Consider the following 18,757-nt stretch of genomic DNA (forward strand, 5'->3'; position numbering starts at 1 on the left):
CTGAAAACTGTCTCCTCATCCCAGGTTCACCTGCTTTCCTCCCTGAGAGGTTCTGAGTTCCCAGAGTCCGAAAGCCCTGTTTGCCCCACTGCTGCTTTTGTTTGTGGCCTTGGCCCTTATGAAGGTTATGCAGTGACCAACACGGAGGACCCGAGTCCACTGCCTGGCCCCAAGAGCTGCTCCGGAAATAGCAGTGGTCAGTGGCTTCCCTGAGCTTCCTTTCCCCGTGGAAATGCCAATGATGGGGCACCTCTACTGAGCTCTCACCATGAGCAGCTGTTGTGCAAGCAGTTGTGCAAGTGTTTCCCTGTGTATCCTCACAATAACCATGTTATAAGTAAAAAAAACGGGCACAGCAGTTAAATGACTCAGCCAGCATCAACAGCTTTTAGTAAATGACTAAGGGCCTCCTGTGTCCAAGTCTGGGTGCTTCCCCACTGTGCCAATTCTCTGCAGCTCCTGCATTCTGGTCACAAGAAGATACCTGGGGGAGGATAAAGCCCATTCTCTCCTACACTCTTCTAGCCTATGAGCTTCAGGAGTTCCCAGACCCAGAGCAGCATAAGGGGAACCGACTACAATGTGGGACAGTCTGTGACCTTCGAGTGCTTCCCAGGATATCAGCTAATGGGCCACACCATCCTCACGTGCCAGCATGGCACCAACCAGAACTGGGACCACCCCCTGCCCAGGTGTGAAGGTATGTCCCTTGCTCACCCTTGGTGACTCTCCCTGGGTGGTCACACCATGCACTTGCCTGCTCCGGGGGTTCTCCAGTTGGTCCCATTCTCACGTGAGTGTGACCCACTCTGGCCAGGGAGGGCATCTTGGTGACAGAGCACTGGGCCAGCACCGGCAAAGTCCTAGAGGGGGTGTGATCCGGGGGCCACTGAGGCAGCCCTTGAGAAGATCCACCTGGACAGGCTAGATGTCCCCAGTTGGAAGGGAAGGCTCTGCATGAGAGTGAAGTAGTTGAGTGCTGGGCTGAGTCCTGGAGAGGTTGAGAGAATCCTGGCATCTTCCCAAGGGAAGAGGAGAATGCACCTTTTTCCCAACAGCTTTCTTGCTTCTCTGGTCACTGTCCTGTGTCCCATATGGGTCTGGAGCCAACAGGTGGATTCCAGGGAGCTGTTGGTGCTTTTTTGAGTCTTCTTCCTTAATCAGAACCTAGATGGAAGATGACACAGGGTCATGCTGCCTCTGCCCCGCCCTCCACACCTCAGCCCCGTAGGCCCAGCATTTTCCCAGGGGGGAAGCTGGGTGGGGCCGATACCCCAGAAAGAGGGCTCAACCCTGGAATCAGATCACCAGGCCTCCCCCTGCAGACCCCTGAAGGAACGCCCTGAGCAACTGGGACCTCGCTGATGGCTTCCTCACCCTGGGGAGCACTCAGCAGGAACTCTCCGTGGAAAGAAGCTCTGTGTGCAGCACTGGTTCTGGTGCTGGAGGTTAAACCTCCGCTAAGTTTTCCAGACTTCCAGAACCACCCTGTGCTTGCGCAGTGGATCATTCCCGAATTGCTAGTTGGTGGTGTGTCACTCCTTCCTTGCTCCGTGTGTGCTGTCTTCCAACGCAGCTGGTGAGAGAAGGGAGCAGTCTGCTCTTCTCCTTCTAGAGGCTTCTCCCATTGGTTTCTTTGACACCAAAGTTGCTTTTCCAACCACTGTTCCACCTCTGCCGCCTTCTGTGGTCATCTCTTCCTTTGGAGTTCTTTGGAGTTCCTTCCCTTCTCTTCTTTTCTCTCACCCACTTCCTGTCCCCCAAATGCCATCTTGATCTACAGTCCCTGGGCTGAGACTCCTGCCTGCCTGAGGGGACTGCAGAAAGGTCACAGAAGATGGAATCCAAGCCTGGCTTACTTCGGTGCCAGAGCATGTACACACGCATGCAGTTAAGGATCTTCTAAACGTTCCCAGGAAACACGTCTCCTGAAAACACTGGGCGTGCCTCTCAGAATCTCTTTTCACCAAAGTCAGCTTACCTTTCAGTGCCATTTGCCATGTGCCCTTGTCCGTGCAATGCTTCCTAAGTACTTCCACTCCCTTCAGAGGCATCTAGCGTCCCTGTATGTTCAGAATGGACCTTCTCATCTCGGCCTCTGCTAAGCTGAAATGCCTGTCTAGTGATGAGGACTCTGGCTGCTCACCCCTTCATTTGAGTGTCCTCCCGCTTGTTCACTCCCATATTCACCAAGTGCTGCTTTCTGCATCCTAAGTGTCTTTCAAGTGTACCCACTTCTTTCTCTCCACTGCCTGTACCTTAACCCAGGCCACCAATGGTCTGACTTATCTCTGCTGTTGGCTTCCTCGATGGGCCAGCTTCACTCAACCCAGTCTTAGGTTCCTCAGTGCTGGCTTCTCAATGCAGGGAGAGCAAGCCTTCAGAACCACCAGTGTGGACTCCATTCCCCCACTCAGAGGTCAGCCAAGGCAGCCCCTTACTGCTTGGAGTAAATTCTAGACCCTTGGGACAGCACACTGTGTGTCTCAGGACCTGGTACCTACCTACCTCTCATGTCTGCTCTCACAGACCCTGTGCCCTACCTAAGCTGAGATGCCCTCCATTTCCCTAGTACACCAGGGCATCTTGCCTCTGGTTCTTGGCACCTGCTTCTCCTTCCTCTTATTAAAAACCCACTCTGCTACCTTGCCCTCTTGGGTCCTTGCCATCCCTCGGGGCTGTGTCTAGATATGAGCATTCCAGGGACTCTTCTCTACCCTCACACAGAGGAGAGCCCCTCCAGAAGCCCTGGGCCATTGCACACCAATGACCTGGCTCACTTTGCATTGTACTGCTGCTGGGTGCATGGCTGGTTGGCAGTGAGCTGTGAGTGCCATGGGAAAAACCAAAGCCTCCTGCTCCCCACTGTCTCTCCAGGCCGTGCCTGGCCCCGTGTGGATACTCAGTATGTGTGTGTGTGTGAGAGAGAGAGATGGGGGAGGCAGGTCCATGGCACCACACCTAGGAACCCTGTCCTCTGCATTTTGCATGGAGGCAGCTGGGGTTCTTTCTGCTCCGTCCCATCTACCCCGCCCTGGGTGTCTGCTTCACGCTCCCATCAGCCAAAGGCGCTCCTGACTCTGGACCAAGGAACTTGGGGGTTTTCTTTCCCAGCATCCCTGCTTATCCTCTCCCTGGTGACTGTGTCCCAACACCATGGGGCTTTCAAGGCCTCTGCATCCCCTTGCCTAAAGCTCCATCAGAGTGAGCCACAAAGTGGGTGTTGCCTTAGGGGAGCAGGAAGATAAGGAGAGGCAGCTGTGTCTATGTGGCAGGTGCAGGGCTGGGCATTCTGTGAGCGTCCCTCACCTCATGGCCACCACAGTCCTCTTGGGCTCATTTTCCAGGTGAGGAAACAGAAGCTGAGAGAGACTGAAGCACTTGTGGGCATCATCAGGTGAATAGATGGCTCTGCTCTAATTTGGCCCTGTCACCTCGCCACAGAAACCTTCAGCTCAAGGTCAAATCCACCCAAGAAAGAGCAGATCAAAGAGAAATTTTCCTTTCCAAAATCTCTTCCTAGTACTGCAGTCTTGGCCCTGACATCTGCTGGTTCCCATCCTGGAAAGCTTGAGCTGGGTGCTTCCTTCTTAGGTCTCTTCCATGACAGAGAGAGAGGGAGGTGGAGGGAGGGGCAGGCCCACAAGACACCTGTCAGGTGAGGACTCCCCACCTCCCCAGCAGGGGGCTTTGTGTGAGAAGATCCAGCGCACTCTGGGCACTCAGTGCGTGCTGTGCTCCCTCTCCTCAGTTCCCTGAGGCAGGAACATCACCTTCTTCAGTGCTACTGTGTACTCCCCTGGATACCCCCCAGCCTACGCTAGCTCCCAGGACTGCATCTGGCTGATCCCCGTGCCCATCAGTCATGGCGTCCTGCTCAACCTCAGCCTGCTGCAGACAGCCTTCTGGAGACTTCATCGCCATCTGGTAAGGCCAGGAGCCATGCGGCCAGCCCGTGAGAAAGGAGCAAACAAATACTGGACTAATTTTTTAAAGATGTATTTATTTATTTGAAAGGCAGAAGTAGAGAGAGAGAGAGAGAAAGAGATAGACAGATTTTCCATCTGCTGGTTCATTCCCCAAGTTACCACAACTGCCCAGGGCTGGGACAGGCAGAAGCCAGGAGCCAGGAGCTTCCTCCAGATCTCCCATGTGGATGCAGGGACCTTAGTACTTAAGCCATCCTCTGATGCTTTCCCTCTGATGCATTAGCAGGGAGCTGGATTGGAAGTAGAGCAGCTGGACTTGAACCAGCAGTCATATGGGATGGCAGTACTGCAGATGGCAACTTTACCAATCATGCCACAGCTCCAGCCCACTGGACAAACTTTTCAAGAATGTTGATCAGAAGGGATGTCAGGTTATAACTTCAGAGCCAGCATGTGATACAGCAGGCTAAGTCGTCACTTGCAAATACCAGCATCCCATATCAGATTGCCAAGATGAGTTCCCAGCTGCTCTGTTTCCAATGCAGCTCCCTGCTAATGTACCTGAGAAAGCAGTGGAACATGGCCCAAGTATTTGAGCCCCTGCCACCCATGGGGGAGACCTGGATAGAGTTCCTTGCTCCAGGCTTCAGTCTGGTCCAACCCTAGGTATTGCAGCCATATGGGGAGTGAATCAGTGGATTGAAGATCGCTGTGTGTGTGTCTTGCTCCCTCTCTCTCCCTGCCACCCTGCCTTCCAAATAAATAAATAAATCTTTAAAAAAATTATAACCTGCCCAAGATGCCCCTTTTCTTAGTCCACCTCTTCTCATGGGGCCCCCTGCTTGCAAGGCTGGCTCAAACTCAGAGGCCCATCTGAGTAGGTGGAAAGAATCCTGCGTGTGGCTCCCAGGGCAGAGCCAGCAGATGATGCTGAGGGGAGCCTGGGAGGAGAGGGACCTGTTCTGCCTGAGAGTCCAGGCCTTTCTGTCAAGCCACCTGGGTGCTCCTTTCTCTGATGCAGGCAGAGAAGGCCCGGGCTGCCCTCCCAACTGGTGCCCTAGAGCCAGTGACCAGCCTTGTCACTAACAGCCCAAGAGGATTAATAGATGAGGGTGGTGTTACTTCAGACTTCAGTTCCCTCATAGAGAAAAAGGAACCTTAAAGTGCCTTCCAGGGGGAACCCAGGATGAATGCATGCAAAAGAGAAATACAAGGGTACTTTTAAAAGTTTGTGGAAAATGTGATTAAAAGATAAGCTTATTTTGGCATAAAAATTGTGAAATATATGCATGGTTTTGTGTGTGTGTGTGTGTGTGTATACACACATATATAAAAATGCAATTTCCATGAACTTTTCAAAGACCCCTGAAATGCATGGATTTCAGAATTTGGGGCTCCAGAATAAGCTTACCTTTGGGTTTCCTTTCCCACCTACTTTTGTTTTAAATATTTATTTGTTATTGGAAAGGCAGAGTGACATGGAGAGAGAGGGGAACACAGAGAGAAGACAAGATCTTCCATGCTCTGGTTCACTCTCCAAATGGCCTTGACAGCTAGAGCTAGGCCAGGTTCAAGCCAGGAGCCAGGAACTCCATCCAGATCCTCCACATGGATGGCAGAGGCCCAGGCACCTGGACCATCTTCTGCTGTCCACTTCCTTCCCAGGTGAGTTAACAGGGAGCTGGATTGGAAGAGGAACAGTCAGGTTTCAAACTGGCACTCATATGGGATGCTGGCATCACAGGCAGCAGCTTAACCTGCTGCCTCACAGTGCTAGCCCTTGGGTAGCAGCTCAGTGCATTTCACGAGGCTGGTTGCTAAAATCAGACCTGAAATCTTCTGAGGATTTGCCCTCTCCATGATATCCAAAGACTGATATGTTTAGGAGTCATGAGTCAGTTGTAGTTACAGGATGCCTGCTATGTAGAAAGAGGATTGATGACATTGAACACCAAGTAGTACTTAAGAATCAGAACACAGTGGACTTGTGTAAGTAGCTATGCATCTAGCATGAAGACCAAGTGTACTTTTTTTTAAAGATTTTATTTATTTATTTGAGAGGCAGAGTTACAGACAGAGGGAGAGACAGAAAGTTTCTCTGTCTGCTAGTTCAGACATCCCAGGGCTGCGCCCATCTGAAGCCAGGATCCAGGAGCTTCTTCCTAGCCTCCCACGTGGGTGCAAGGGCCCAAGCACTTGGGCCATCTTCTACTGCTTTCCCAGGCCATAGCAGAGAGCTGGATTGGAAGAGGAGCAGCTGGGACTAGAACAGGCACCCATATGGGATGCTGGTGCCACAGGTGGAGGCTTAGCCTACTACGCCACAGTGCCAGCCCCTGACCAAGCATATCTTATAACTGAGATTCTTGTTCCTGAGTGAGATGGGCACATAGATACAGTATACATAGTACATGAGACAGAAGGACACACATCTGGTGTGGAACGGAGGAATTTAAGACACCCAAGTTGGGGCTGATGTTTGTCCTGGTGGTTTAATGCCTGTGTTCTATATAAATGTCTGGGTTCAATCCTCAACTCCAGCTCCCAATTCCAGCTTCTTTTCTCTGTGGATCCTGGGCAGCCGTGATGGCTCTAGTTGAGTTCCTGCCACTCATGTGGAACGTTTAGATTGAGTTTCCCGCTCCTGACTTTGGCCTGGCCCAACCCCAGCTTTTTCAGGCTTTAGGGGAGTGAACCAGCAGATGGGAGCTCTGTTTCTTTCTCTCTTTCTCTTTTTCTCTCTTCCTCCTCCACCTCCTCCACCTCCTCCCTCCCTCCCTCCCTCCCTCCATCCATCCATCCCTCCATCCTTCTCTTCTCTTTTTCTCAAATAAGTATACCTTTTAATTAAAAAAGTTCAGGCATTTGGCACAGAAATTAAGACACCACTTGAGACACCCATGTCTAAGTGCCTGGTTTGAGTCCTGGCTCCTTGCTTCCAGTCCAGTTTCCTGCTTAATGCACACCATGGGAGCCAACAAATTATGACTCAAGTTCTTGAGTCCCTTCACCCATGTAGAACAGATGACGTCCCTGGTTCCTGGCTTTGCCCTGGCGAGCCTGGCTGCTGTGAGCATTTGGAAAATGAACCAGCAAATGGAAGATCTTTCTCCATCATTCATATTCTCTCTCTCTCTCTCTCTCTGTCTCTCTCTCTCTCTCTCTCCCTTCCTCTCTCTCTCTCTGTCTCCACTTTTCAAATAAAGTGAAAATAAATAGATATTTTAAATATATAAACAAAAATAAAACACCAAATTTGGTAGCAGAGGCCTTTGCTGTGGAGAGGCTGTGAAGGCCCTGGCACCCCAGTCCCACCTTGACCCTATGTGCTTAGGAAACCCAGGCAAGGACCCCAGGGACAAGCAAAAGGCAGAGTGGTCCTTTGGTTATCCTCTTCCCAGACTCACGTACTCCCCCCCACCAGAGCCCTGGCAGGGTTGGTAATGCCAGATCTCCGGGCTGGGTTTTCCCTTGCTGTTTTTATGGTGCTGTCCCCAGCACTGAGAACAGTACCTGACACATAACAAACTTGAGATCGATGTGTTGAACCAATGAATGATCTACACTGAGGCCATGACCCTAGCCCTGCAGGGAAGTTCATGGTCTAGGGTGGCCCAGGTCTGCCTGGTCCCATTCCCTAAGAGCAGACAGCAGGAGGATGGCCTTTGCTGAGCTCTGTGTGTCCTGACCTCTGCTGTGCTGGCGATTGACAAGCACAAAACCCTGTGAGGTAGGTACAGTCCCAATGTCCAGCCAAGGAACCCAGAGCTGCACAAGCCTCACGGGTTCATCCTAAGCCACAGAGCTGGGGAGGTCAGAAAGGGGATGCTGTGGCAGTCACACTTTTCCAGAACCAGCACTATGAGGTGTGGCTCTCCAGGTCTGGGAGCTGCAGGGATTTGAGAGCTGAGCCTGGCCCTACAACCAGTTCTGCCTTCAGACCACAGTGGGGACCGAGTGCTTCATGGACTGTTTTTCATCTTCCTGTGTTGTGATGTGTTGTGTTGTGTTGTGGTGTTTTGGCTTGTCTAAATGACTCACACCTTCCCCTGTAGCAGAGGACCTGGCAGCGAGAAGACAGGAGATGGGGAGAGGAGAAAGGGGCAGGGGCAGGCATGAAAGACCATGTCCCCCTGGCAGAACCCAATTTCCTGTGCCCTGTCTTGTGTTCAGCCCTTAAGGCAGCCTGCCTCAGGCCCCTCTGCCCGGCTTCATCCTGGTCCAGATGAGCACCACACTAGGCGGCTCCATCCATTTCAGTTGCAACGCTGGCTACCGCGTGGTGGGACACAGCATGGCCATTTGCACCTGGCACCCCCCAGCGCTACCACCTGTGGAGCGAAGCCATTCCTCTCTGCCAAGGTGAGGAGCAGGCAGGAAGTAGGGTGTCCACACCATGGCTCAGATCCAACTCACATCTTAGGCTTGTTTCAGGACAAGTCATTGCCAAATGTGGGTTTCTCCGTGGGTCATTTCTGAGGCTCCATCATATCTCCAGCCCTGAGGATGGCATATGCACGGTAGTCTCTGTATTCAGGGCAGGGGGGAGATGGGTATGTGAGCGCAGAAATGCCAGGTGACAGAGTGCGGAAGCTCTGTTTCAAGAGGTATAAGCTGGGTGTTGGGAGGCCCAAGGTAAGCAGGACCCAGCCTCCTGCTGGACAACCCAAGAGGGCTCCCAGAGATGGGGTGTTTGGGCGTGGGCTCCCAAAGCAAGTGCACTGATCAAACACTGGAAATGCACCAGGCAGTTTGCATGCATTGCTTTTTATAATTTATTACACATTCTGGGAAAAAATTATATAATGAAAAAAAAGTGAAAAGTTGACCTATAATCCTATCACTTGATTGTAACACTATTAGCATTTGCACATTTTCTTTGTTCTTGAATATATTGATCACAAAAATAGGATCCTGAATGTATAAAATCCTTAATATCTCATTAACTCCTTGTATATCACTAAATGCACTTCCTTATCTGTGTTTTCCAGTGGTGCATAGCATTGTGGGAAAACTCATTTATTCAAGTCTCATCCCTTTCTTGGTCATTTAGATTTCTGTAAACCTGTCTTTATGAACATCCATACTTATTTCCTTAAAATAAATCCCCACCAGTGACCTTGCTGAATCATAACTGATGCTAAATTTTCCACTTGATTGTTATTGCCCTGAAGAAAGTTTTCATTTAAATGTCCACCAGCAGCAGGTAAAAGCTGTCATTTTTCTCACAGTCCCCACATTCAGTACCGCATTAAAAAAAAGGAGAAAACAACTTTGCCCACTGCATGGACAATGACAGGACATTGCTTTGCTGTTTGGTGTGACTTCCTTTGCTGCCCAGCATAGTGAAGGGCTGTTAACAGCACCTGCCAGCTCTGATCCTCACAATCTTCTCATCTGTGCCTGCATTTTCTCAGTCGAGGAAAACTGTTATTCATATTCTAGTCTAAGCCCTAAGTAAAGGTCCCAGAGAACTGACCATCTGTCCACACAGGGCAGCTGTCATTGGCTCCCGGGTCTGCATCTCTTAACTGCATCTGTGCTTTCCAGAGCTCCGGTTGGAACTACCAAGCCTCTAGTCTGTTATCATACATCATCACCCAAATGCAGCCCACCTGGGCTCCTGCCCACTTGCCCCAGTACTGCTCTGTCTTCTCCCAATCCCACTCTGCACCTCCTCCAACGCCTTCTGCGTTCTCTGGAATGCTAGTTCCATGGCCAACCGCGCACACCCTCGCTTGTAATCCAGGAGGCTCCATGGAGACTGCAGCCCTGTCAAGTGCAGTGTGTGAACCTCCCCCAACCCCAACCATTTCCCATGTTAACTCAGGGTCAGGAAAAGCCTGGCCTTCTCCCAGTTCTCTGTGACTTTTCCAAATGATGGCTTCCTTCTCTCCATTAGAGATTCTGTGCTTCCTCTCTTCTCTCCTTCCCCCAGCCCCATTCTCTCAGCATAGTATCTGTCTGTCTTTCTCTCAGACCACAGGTTTCAAATGCTTTGGGCTTGTGTCCTCTCTTCCCAACCCCCAGGATGTGTCCCTCCTAGTCTCAGACTGGGAAGTTATCTCTCTCTGCTCAGTTATGCACAAGGGCAGGGCCAGGCCAAGCCAGGAGAAGCACCTGCTTCACCTGCTTTGACTCCCCATGCTACACATCAGGGAGGATCTAAATATCTACTTGTGAGGGTTCTGGAAGCAGGGCAGCTAGGTGAGGTGATGTGACAGTTGGATGATCTAGTATTGCTGAGGAAGCTCAACGTCTTGGCGGGTGGGCCTTAGGGGATTCCCAGGTACAGGTGCTCCCCTATTCCCTTATTGTTCTGTGGCCTGTCTTTCGGTGTCAGGTGCGGCCTTTGAATCTGTACTTCGTCTTGATGTCCCAGCCCCTGCTCTATCGTGTAGCATAATGGGACCCCAGCCTGATGCCTCTTCTTGGTTCTGGAAATTCTAGTTGATTCAAGCACCGTTGTTTGTCCTTATCAGTGGGACTTTCCTCTGTTTGAACTCATTCTGGCTGTGAGTGAAGGAAGTCTAAGATTTTAACCAGTTGGCATGGCGAGTGGGGATATGGGGTAGTAGGGGGGCACTTGGAAGATGTAGCTTCTAAACCATCCAAAGGCAATGGCTGGGGACTCCTTCCTTCCTTCCTTCCTTCCTTCCTTCCTTCCTTCCTTCCTTCCTTCCTTCCTTCCTTTTTTTGGACAGGTAGAGTGGACAGTGAGAGAGAGACAGAGAGAAAGGTCTTCTTTGCCGTTGATTCACCCTCCAATGGCCAGTGCTGCCAGCGTGCTATGGCCAGCGCAGTGCGCTGATCTGAAGCCAGGAGCCAGGTGTTTCTCCTGGTCCCCCATGGGGTGCAGGGCCCAAGCACTTGGGCCTGCGGTGACTCTTCCTCATCACCGTCACCGCCAGAATTAGGCAGGCTGCCCGCAGCTTCCCTTAGCTGAGGAGGGGAAGTGCGCCACCCACCACTCAGCCTTCCCCAACCCCCGGGAAGGGTGTGTGTGTGTGTGTGTGTGTGTGTGTGTCTGTGTGTGTGTATGGTACAGAGCTGAAGCGGGCAAGAGGTGGGGTGATGTGATGCAAAAGGGTCTTAGCCACTCCTATTATACCACCTTAATGATCAATAGGCAGAAGCATCCTGGGGCTGGGGTGTTTGCCACCAGGGATTTGAAACTTAAAGACAGCTTTTCAAATTCAAGGGAGGATAAGGAAGTTTCCTCTAGGCCTCTCCAGATTCAGCCTCCCTTACAGGGCCATCCTGCACTGCACTCCCGGGCCACAGCAGAGAGCTGTCCTGGAAGAGGGGCAAGCGGAACTAGAACCCGGTGTGCCGGCGCCTCAGGCAGAGGATTAGCCTAGTGAGCCACGGCGCCAGCCACTGTTTATTTCTTTCAAGGACCCATAAGATCTACTCTGCAGATCTCTCTCCAGAGCTGTCACCTTGAGATTTCATTATACTCCTAATTTAGTACTATTATTTAATATGCAATATATTGCCCTTTCTTGGATTCTTCCTTTTCCCCTCCCAGAAACCTTTTATTTAAGGATTACAAACTTCATGCTTTTCATTCTTTTTTTAAAGATTTATTTATTCATTTGAAAGAGTTACACAGAGAAAGGAGAGGGGGAGGGAGGGAGGGAGGGAGGGGGAGAGAGAGAGAGATTGTCCATCCACTGGGTCACTCCCCAATTGGGCTGCAGTGGTTGGAGCTGTGCTGATCTGAAGCCAGGAGCCAGGAGCTTCCTCCAGGTTTCCCACACAGGTGCAGGGGTGTCCATATGGGACGCCAAAACTGCAGGCCAAGGCTGTTTAACCTGCTGTGCCAAAGTGCCAGCCGGCCCCCCATGCATTTCATAAGTACAACTTTAGTAACATAGTAATTATTCCTACCCACACTCCCACCCTCTTCCTCCTCCCTCTCCTATTCCCATTCTTATTTTTTTTACTAAAATCTATTTTCAATTAACTGTATACACAATGATTAACTCTACACTAAATAGAGTTCAACAAATAGTGTGAAAACAACAACAAAAACTGTTCCTCAAGAGTCCAGACAAGGGCTGTTCAAAGTCATTGCATCTCAAAGTCTCAGTTCCTCCTTCTTTGATGAAACACACACACACACACACACACGAGTTCCTCAGAGAGGGTTGATGACAAGTACATCTTCTGAGTTTTTCTCTGTCTGAAAATATCTTTATTTTAGTCTTCACACTTGCTTGTGAATAGGAAAAATTCTAGACTAAAAACCATTTCCTTCAGGAGTTTAAAGGCTGTGTTCCGTTACCGTTGAAGGTCCGGTGTTGCTGCTGAGAAGTCTGATGCCATTCTGATTCTCATTCCTTCATGGTTATGTCATATTCATTCTCTCTCTGTCTCTCTGTCTCCCTCCCTCCCTCCCTCCCCCTCCCTCCCTCCCTTCTTCCCTCTCTCAGAACCTGTGAGTTTGTTTGGGATTGTTTGCACCTGTCTTTGGACTTCTGAAATTCCATGACAATGTATCCAAGAATGGTTCCCTTTACATCCCTTTTGCTCCCTTTCAGTCTGAAGATCTATGTGTCTGTCTCCCAGCTCTGGGAGAGGTTTTTTTTTTCTCTTTTTTAAAGATTTATTTATTTTTTAGTTTAGAGTCAGAGTTACACAGAGAGAAGAAAGGCAGAGAGAAAGAGAGGTCTTCCATCCGAAGGTCCCCTCCCCAATTGGCTGCAATGGCTGGAGCTGCGCCGATCCGAAGCCAGGAGCCAGGAGCTTCTTCTGGGTCTCCCATGCGGGTGCAGGGGCCCAAGGCCTTAGGCCATCTTCTACTGATTTCCCAGGCCATAGCAGAGAGCTGGATCAGAAGTGGAGCAGCTGGAACCAGCATCCATTTGGGATGCCTGCACCTCAGGCCTGGGCGTTAACCCGCTGCATCACGGGTCTGAAAGAGACTCTAGCATCACAGACAACTGTGGGAAAAGACCTGACATCTGCACAGCGCTTGTAACTGTGGCCACCAGGGCCAGCACGGAAGACCGCCTCTGAACTGTGAAGTGTGTGCCTGCAGGCTCACGAGACGACGCCACCCCGAACTTTAAAATAAGTTATAAGATCATTTCATCTGTCAACCTGCAAGCACGTGGGTTGGAAAGTACCCTGGCTGATGTGCCTTTCCATGAAAAAACTTTCCTATCTTTTGCTCTCTTGCACAGAGAGAGCCCAATAAGCACTTGGCAGAAAAAGGACATTCAGGCAAATGCCCTTGATGAAATTCCTCCTGATGCTATGCCAAATCCTAATTCTCTAGAAAAGCATACTGTCCCTTCCAAACCACAAGTATACAGCACAATCCAGAACCAGTAAGTCTTCCCCCTACAGCACACAACTTGAACAGAATGGCTGTTTAACAAAGTCATGTTCAAGTTTAAGAGAGCAATGGGAGACTTCTGGAGGTTATAAGGCAGAGCTGTTTCCTAGAGAGCGAACATCCCACCCAACTTGAACACACATCACTGACAAAATAAGCCACTGCTCACCATGACTTCAGTGCAAAAATGCAAACGATAAAGTAAACCATACCAAATTACTAGCGTTTATGGCATTAGGTACCATGTTAGTAACTGCAAGAAGCCCTGCTAGGTTGGAAGCCTTGGGGGCTAAAGCAAAAAACAAACAAAAAAACCCCAAACCAGAAAACAAACAGAACCGCATATGTGCTCTCAGACCTTTCGATTGCTAACTTTATTGGGCATAGAATTACAGACATGCCGAATTTTAGTGTCAGTTGCCCCTATAAAGTTTATGATTAAGAACATAATTTCCATTTATAGAGTTTCCCATCCCCTGGGAAGCACATGGCTCATTTAAAAGAAATTTCACAAAGCCCTAGTGTGGGCAGTTATCCAAACTGCCCTTACCAAAACATGCTTCGGATGAGCAAAGACTTCAGTGGGACACCAACCACTGTACTAAGAGCAGACCCTCCGGCCGGTGCCGTGGCTCAATCCTGCGGTGCCGGCACACGGGATTCTAATCCAGGTCAGGGTGCCAGATTCTGTCCTGGTCGCTCCTCTTCCTGTCCAGCTCTCTGCTGTGGCCCAGGAGTGCAGTGGAGGATGGCCCAAGTGCTTGGGCCCTGCACCCGCATGGGAGACCAGGAGAAGCACCTGGCTCCTGGCTTCAGATCAGTGTGGTGTGCTGGCCTTTGGGGGCTGAACCAACGGAAAAGGAAGACCTTTCTCTGTTTTTCTCTGTCTCACTGTCCACCCTCCAACAGCCACTCCAAGAAACCAATCTGCCCAGGAGACACTGGCATTCTGAAGCCATCTGAGAGTCCTAACAGCACTTTGGAAAGCCCTGGAACGAAACCCAGCAGACTCCATCCACTGCCACTCACTCACCCCTACCAGGAAAAAAAAAAAAAAAAAAAACCAAAAACTCACGGATTTTTCCTACTTCTAATCCTTCTCCTTCCCTCCAAAGGTGAGAAGGAGCCTAAGGACTAACTTCGCTTTAAATTTCTATTTTACCAGACTTTGAAGACGGAGGGAAAAACAAGTTTTTAAACACCTTACATCCTGAAGGTGCTCAAGAAGTCTAGAAATTCCAAATGGCACGAGAAACACACATCACCCAAGACTCATGTCCTCACCTTAAAATTAATAAATCCTGACATTTTTGGAGGGAAGGCCAAGGGGGAGGGGTGCCATGGGAAACTGGGATTCCTGGAAGTGGGTACATCTACATCATAACAGCCAGTCTAAGAGGACCTGGAAGCCCCTTGTTCACACCTTTAAAGCAATGACATGAATATTTAAAGCTGGGCTTAACCGTTTCTGTCCTGGGCATTTCTCCCTCCTCCTAAGCCAGTGCACGCCGGGGCGGGGGCCAAGCAGAACCATGGGCAGCCCCATACCTACCTCCCAAGTCCTGAGCCCCGGAAGTGCGCAGCAGGGTGGGCTCAGGGGCTGGGCCTGCTCCTGGAAGCCTGTGTTGCCTGGGGTAGGGGGGAGGTGGGGGCAGCGTAGTGTACCAGTGCAATGCTGGCTTCTACCTCATTGGCATGTCGGTGCATCTGCCAGCAGGATCACCACTGGTCTGGCAAGACCCCTCTCTGTGTGTGTAAGTATGTTGCCTGCTCTCCCTCACCGTGGAGCTGGGTTCAGCACGTGCTCCCCCCTTATCTTGTGATCCCGTTACCGAGGGGCTTTTATAGATTTATTCATTTTTTCCCAAATACGTAATCATTCCATGCATCATTTTCAGCTCTCTGCATCAGTAATTGCAGCTTTTATTTACTTCCTCCTTGTGAATTCTTTCAGATGACTTTTAAGTTCATTTTCTAGTTTTTGAGTTAAGAATTTAAGTGGTTCTCATTCTTTAAAGATTGTATTGGTTTTATCAATAAAGGTGTTAAGACAATCACATTTTTTCTGATCGCTGCTTTAACTGTATCCCATGGCTCCTAATAATGGTTATTTATTAGAAATTCTGTAATTTTACTACTACAGTCCCTTTTTGAAGGACCCTTATGGGGGAGAGGGACAAGAAACTAGGCCTGGGCAAATATCAGGGGCTTCTTAAGAGGTTAGATGTTCCCCAGAGTCTAGCGGGCAGGACGTTCTCTGGGAAGGAAAAGTCAATCCCCTTCAGAGAACCTCTAGGCACGCCCAGAGCAGAACTGCCCCTCCCCTCCAGGAAACCTCTGGGCGCGCCCAGAGCAGAGCTGCCCCTCCCTTCGGAGGGTCTCTAGGCGCACACTTATGATGTCACTGCGACCGGCCAATCCTGTAACACCTCAGCACTCTCGCTTAGCACTCTCCCTCAGCATTCTCCGGTATGCTAATTGTCCCTCCGAACCAACCAATCCCGTGCCACCTCTGCATTTTATACCAGCACTCTCCACCAGCATTCTTCGCCAGCATTCTCCCATATGCTAACGGTCCCTCTGAACTGACCAATCCTATGCATGCGTTAGGAATATGCTAATTCGTTGCCTATATAACCTGTGTGAAACTGCCGCTCAGGGCTCCTCACTGCCTGAGGTGGGGGGCCCGTTTGCGCAAACGTACAATAAATACCTCATGCTTTTTGCATCAACTGGTTTGGAGTCTGGATTTTTGGGCGTCCTCTCGAGCAAGTGGGCATCTCTACTACTGAGAGGTCCAACATTTGGCGCCCAACGTGGGGCTCGAGGTCGCCCTCAGACCCATTCTCTGCAGGACCAGTTGGAGGTATAATTAAGTGTTCTCTGTTTGTTGTTCTTCGTCTTCAATATTCTGACTGGCCAGTACCTGACCTGACTCTGTGAGACCAGTGGGGGAGGCAGGCGTGCCCAGCAACCCCTGGTCCGTTCCCCGGAGGACGCTCCGGTCTGTGAGACCAGTAGGGGAAACCCTCGGTCCGTTCCCCCGGGTCACGCTCCCGGGGTGGTCTGGAGGTGGGTCGGAGACCAAGTCTCCCTCCTTCCCGGGGAGGGCTGGTCAGGCAGCCGCTCCCAAAAATAGCGCAATAGCGTTCGATTTGTCCTAGCCATGTGGTTTGTCTTGCTTACTGTATATGTCTGTGCATTGGCTGTTCTTTTTGTTTGGGCTGAAATCCTTGCACGCATGGGTCAACAAATAACCACCCCTTTAAGTCTCACTCTAGATCACTGGAAGGACGTTCGAGAACGCGCGCGCCACCTCTCAGTGGAGGTTAAAAGGAAACAATGGGCAAAATTCTGTTCCTCAGAGTGGCCGGCCTTCGAGGTCGGCTGGCCAAGGAACGGCACTTTTAACCTCGATATTATTTTACAGATTAAGGAGCGCGTCTTTCAGCCAGGATCCGATGGACACCCTGATCAGGTGCCCTACATTACCACGTGGGAGGATCTTTCACGTAACCCCCCTCCCTGGATAGAACCCTTCTCCTTCCCGACGGAGCCCATACGGACCCCGATACCCCCTCCTCCTATCCCGGTTGTGCCAACCTCCTCCCTATACCCTCTGAAGGAGATTCGAGATCCAAAACCTGACAAGCCACCGGTTCTTCCGGCTGATCAGGACTTTGTGCTCTTTGACTCTCCCCCACCCTATCTTCCCAGCCAGCCTGCTCCCCCGCAGGAACCCCCACAACAACCAGAGTGGGATGTGCAACCTTCTGCACCATCCCCTGATTCCACGAGGGCAGGGGAAGAAGTCTCAGCGCCTTCCCCGCCCTCCAGCCGCCTGCGCCTCCGTCGGGGGCAGGCAGGGGGCTCGGGAAGCGTCTGGACTTCGCAGGCTTTTCCTCTTCGCTCGGTGGCTGGCCAGATGCAGTACTGGCCATTTTCTGCTTCCGATCTTTACAATTGGAAAACCCATAACCCCTCTTTCTCTCAAGACCCCCAGGCTCTGACTGGGCTGATCGAGTCAATTTTATTGACTCATCAGCCCACCTGGGATGATTGTCAGCAGCTTCTGCAGACCCTCCTCACTACTGAGGAAAAGCAGCGTGTCTACCTTGAGGCACGGAAAAACGTCCCTGGAGCAGATGGCCGACCGACCCTACTGCCAAACGAAATCGAGGAGGCGTTTCCCTCAACCCGTCCTGATTGGGACTACACCACCGTTGCTGGTAGGGAGCGACTTCGTCTTTACCGCCAGATTCTCCTTGCGGGTCTCAGAGGGGCTGGAAAGCGCCCCACCAATTTGGCCAAGGTACGTGCAGTAGTGCAGGGGGCTGAGGAAACGCCGGCAGGCTTCCTAGAAAGATTAATGGAAGCCTACCGTATGTACACCCCGTTTGACCCCCTGGCAGAGGACCGGCAGGGAGATGTAATCATGTCCTTTATAGGACAGTCAGCGCCGGACATCCGCAATAAATTGCAGCGGCTAGAGGGGCTTCAGGGGTATACTATACAAGATTTAATGAAGGAGGCAGAAAAGATTTACAACAAAAGGGAGACCCGAGAGGAGAAGGAGGAAAGGATCCGCAAGGAGCAGGAGGAAAGGGAAGACAAAAGAGACAAAAGACGTAATCGAGAGCTTAGTAGAATTTTGGCCACCGTAGTGCAGGATATAGAAAGGAGTAGACCAGGACAGAATAGGGACTTGGGAGACAAACGAAAGCCTCGGGTGGAAAGAGATCAATGTGCCTATTGTAAAGAAAGAGGACACTGGGTCAAAGACTGCCCGAAGAAAACACAGGGACCAAAGAAGAGACCAGTTCCAATCTTGTCCCTGGAAGAAGACGACTAGGTGAGTCAGGGCCAGGAGCCCCCCCCTGAGCCCAGGATAACCCTTGAAGTGGGGGGCAGACCGGTAACCTTCCTGATTGACACGGGAGCCCAGCACTCGGTACTGACTTCAGAAAAAGGGCCTTTAAGCTCCAAGACTTCCTGGGTTCAGGGGGCAACTGGAGGGAAGTTATGTCGCTGGACAACCAATCGAGAGGTCCAGTTAAGTACAGGACTTGTGACACACTCGTTCTTACTAGTGCCAGACTGCCCCTACCCCCTCCTGGGCAGGGACCTACTCTCGAAGGTAGGAGCCCAAATTCACTTCCATGAGAAAGGAGCTACCATCACAGACTCAGGAGGGCGGCCCCTCCAGGTATTAACACTACGCTTGGAGGACGAACACCGATTATTCGAGAGGCCCTCGTCCACCATGGCTCCCCTGGACCCCAAGTGGCTCACAGATTTTCCTCAGGCCTGGGCAGAGACTGCGGGAATAGGGTTGGCCATCAACCGGCCTCCCTTGATCATAGATCTGAAGCCCACGGCCATTCCCGTGTCAGTTCGTCAATATCCGATGGGCAAGGAAGCTAAGGAAGGTATCCGGCCACATATCCAGAGACTGTTACACCTAGGCATTTTAAAACCTTGT

At 50.9% G+C, this 18,757-nt stretch overlaps 1 long non-coding RNA gene across 1 annotated transcript; it reads left to right on the forward strand.

The window, feature by feature from the left end:
* The first annotated feature begins 3,755 nt into the window (after nt 1-3,755).
* Nucleotides 3,756-15,933, forward strand: LOC133754344 (uncharacterized). Its single transcript, XR_009865216.1, has 3 exons — nt 3,756-3,927; nt 8,103-8,291; nt 14,441-15,933. It is a non-coding gene; the product is annotated as an uncharacterized LOC133754344 (long non-coding RNA).
* The last annotated feature ends 2,824 nt before the right edge of the window (nt 15,934-18,757 follow it).

This window comes from Lepus europaeus (genome assembly GCF_033115175.1).
Source record: "Lepus europaeus isolate LE1 chromosome 21 unlocalized genomic scaffold, mLepTim1.pri SUPER_21_unloc_5, whole genome shotgun sequence".
Lineage (NCBI taxonomy): Eukaryota > Metazoa > Chordata > Mammalia > Lagomorpha > Leporidae > Lepus > Lepus europaeus.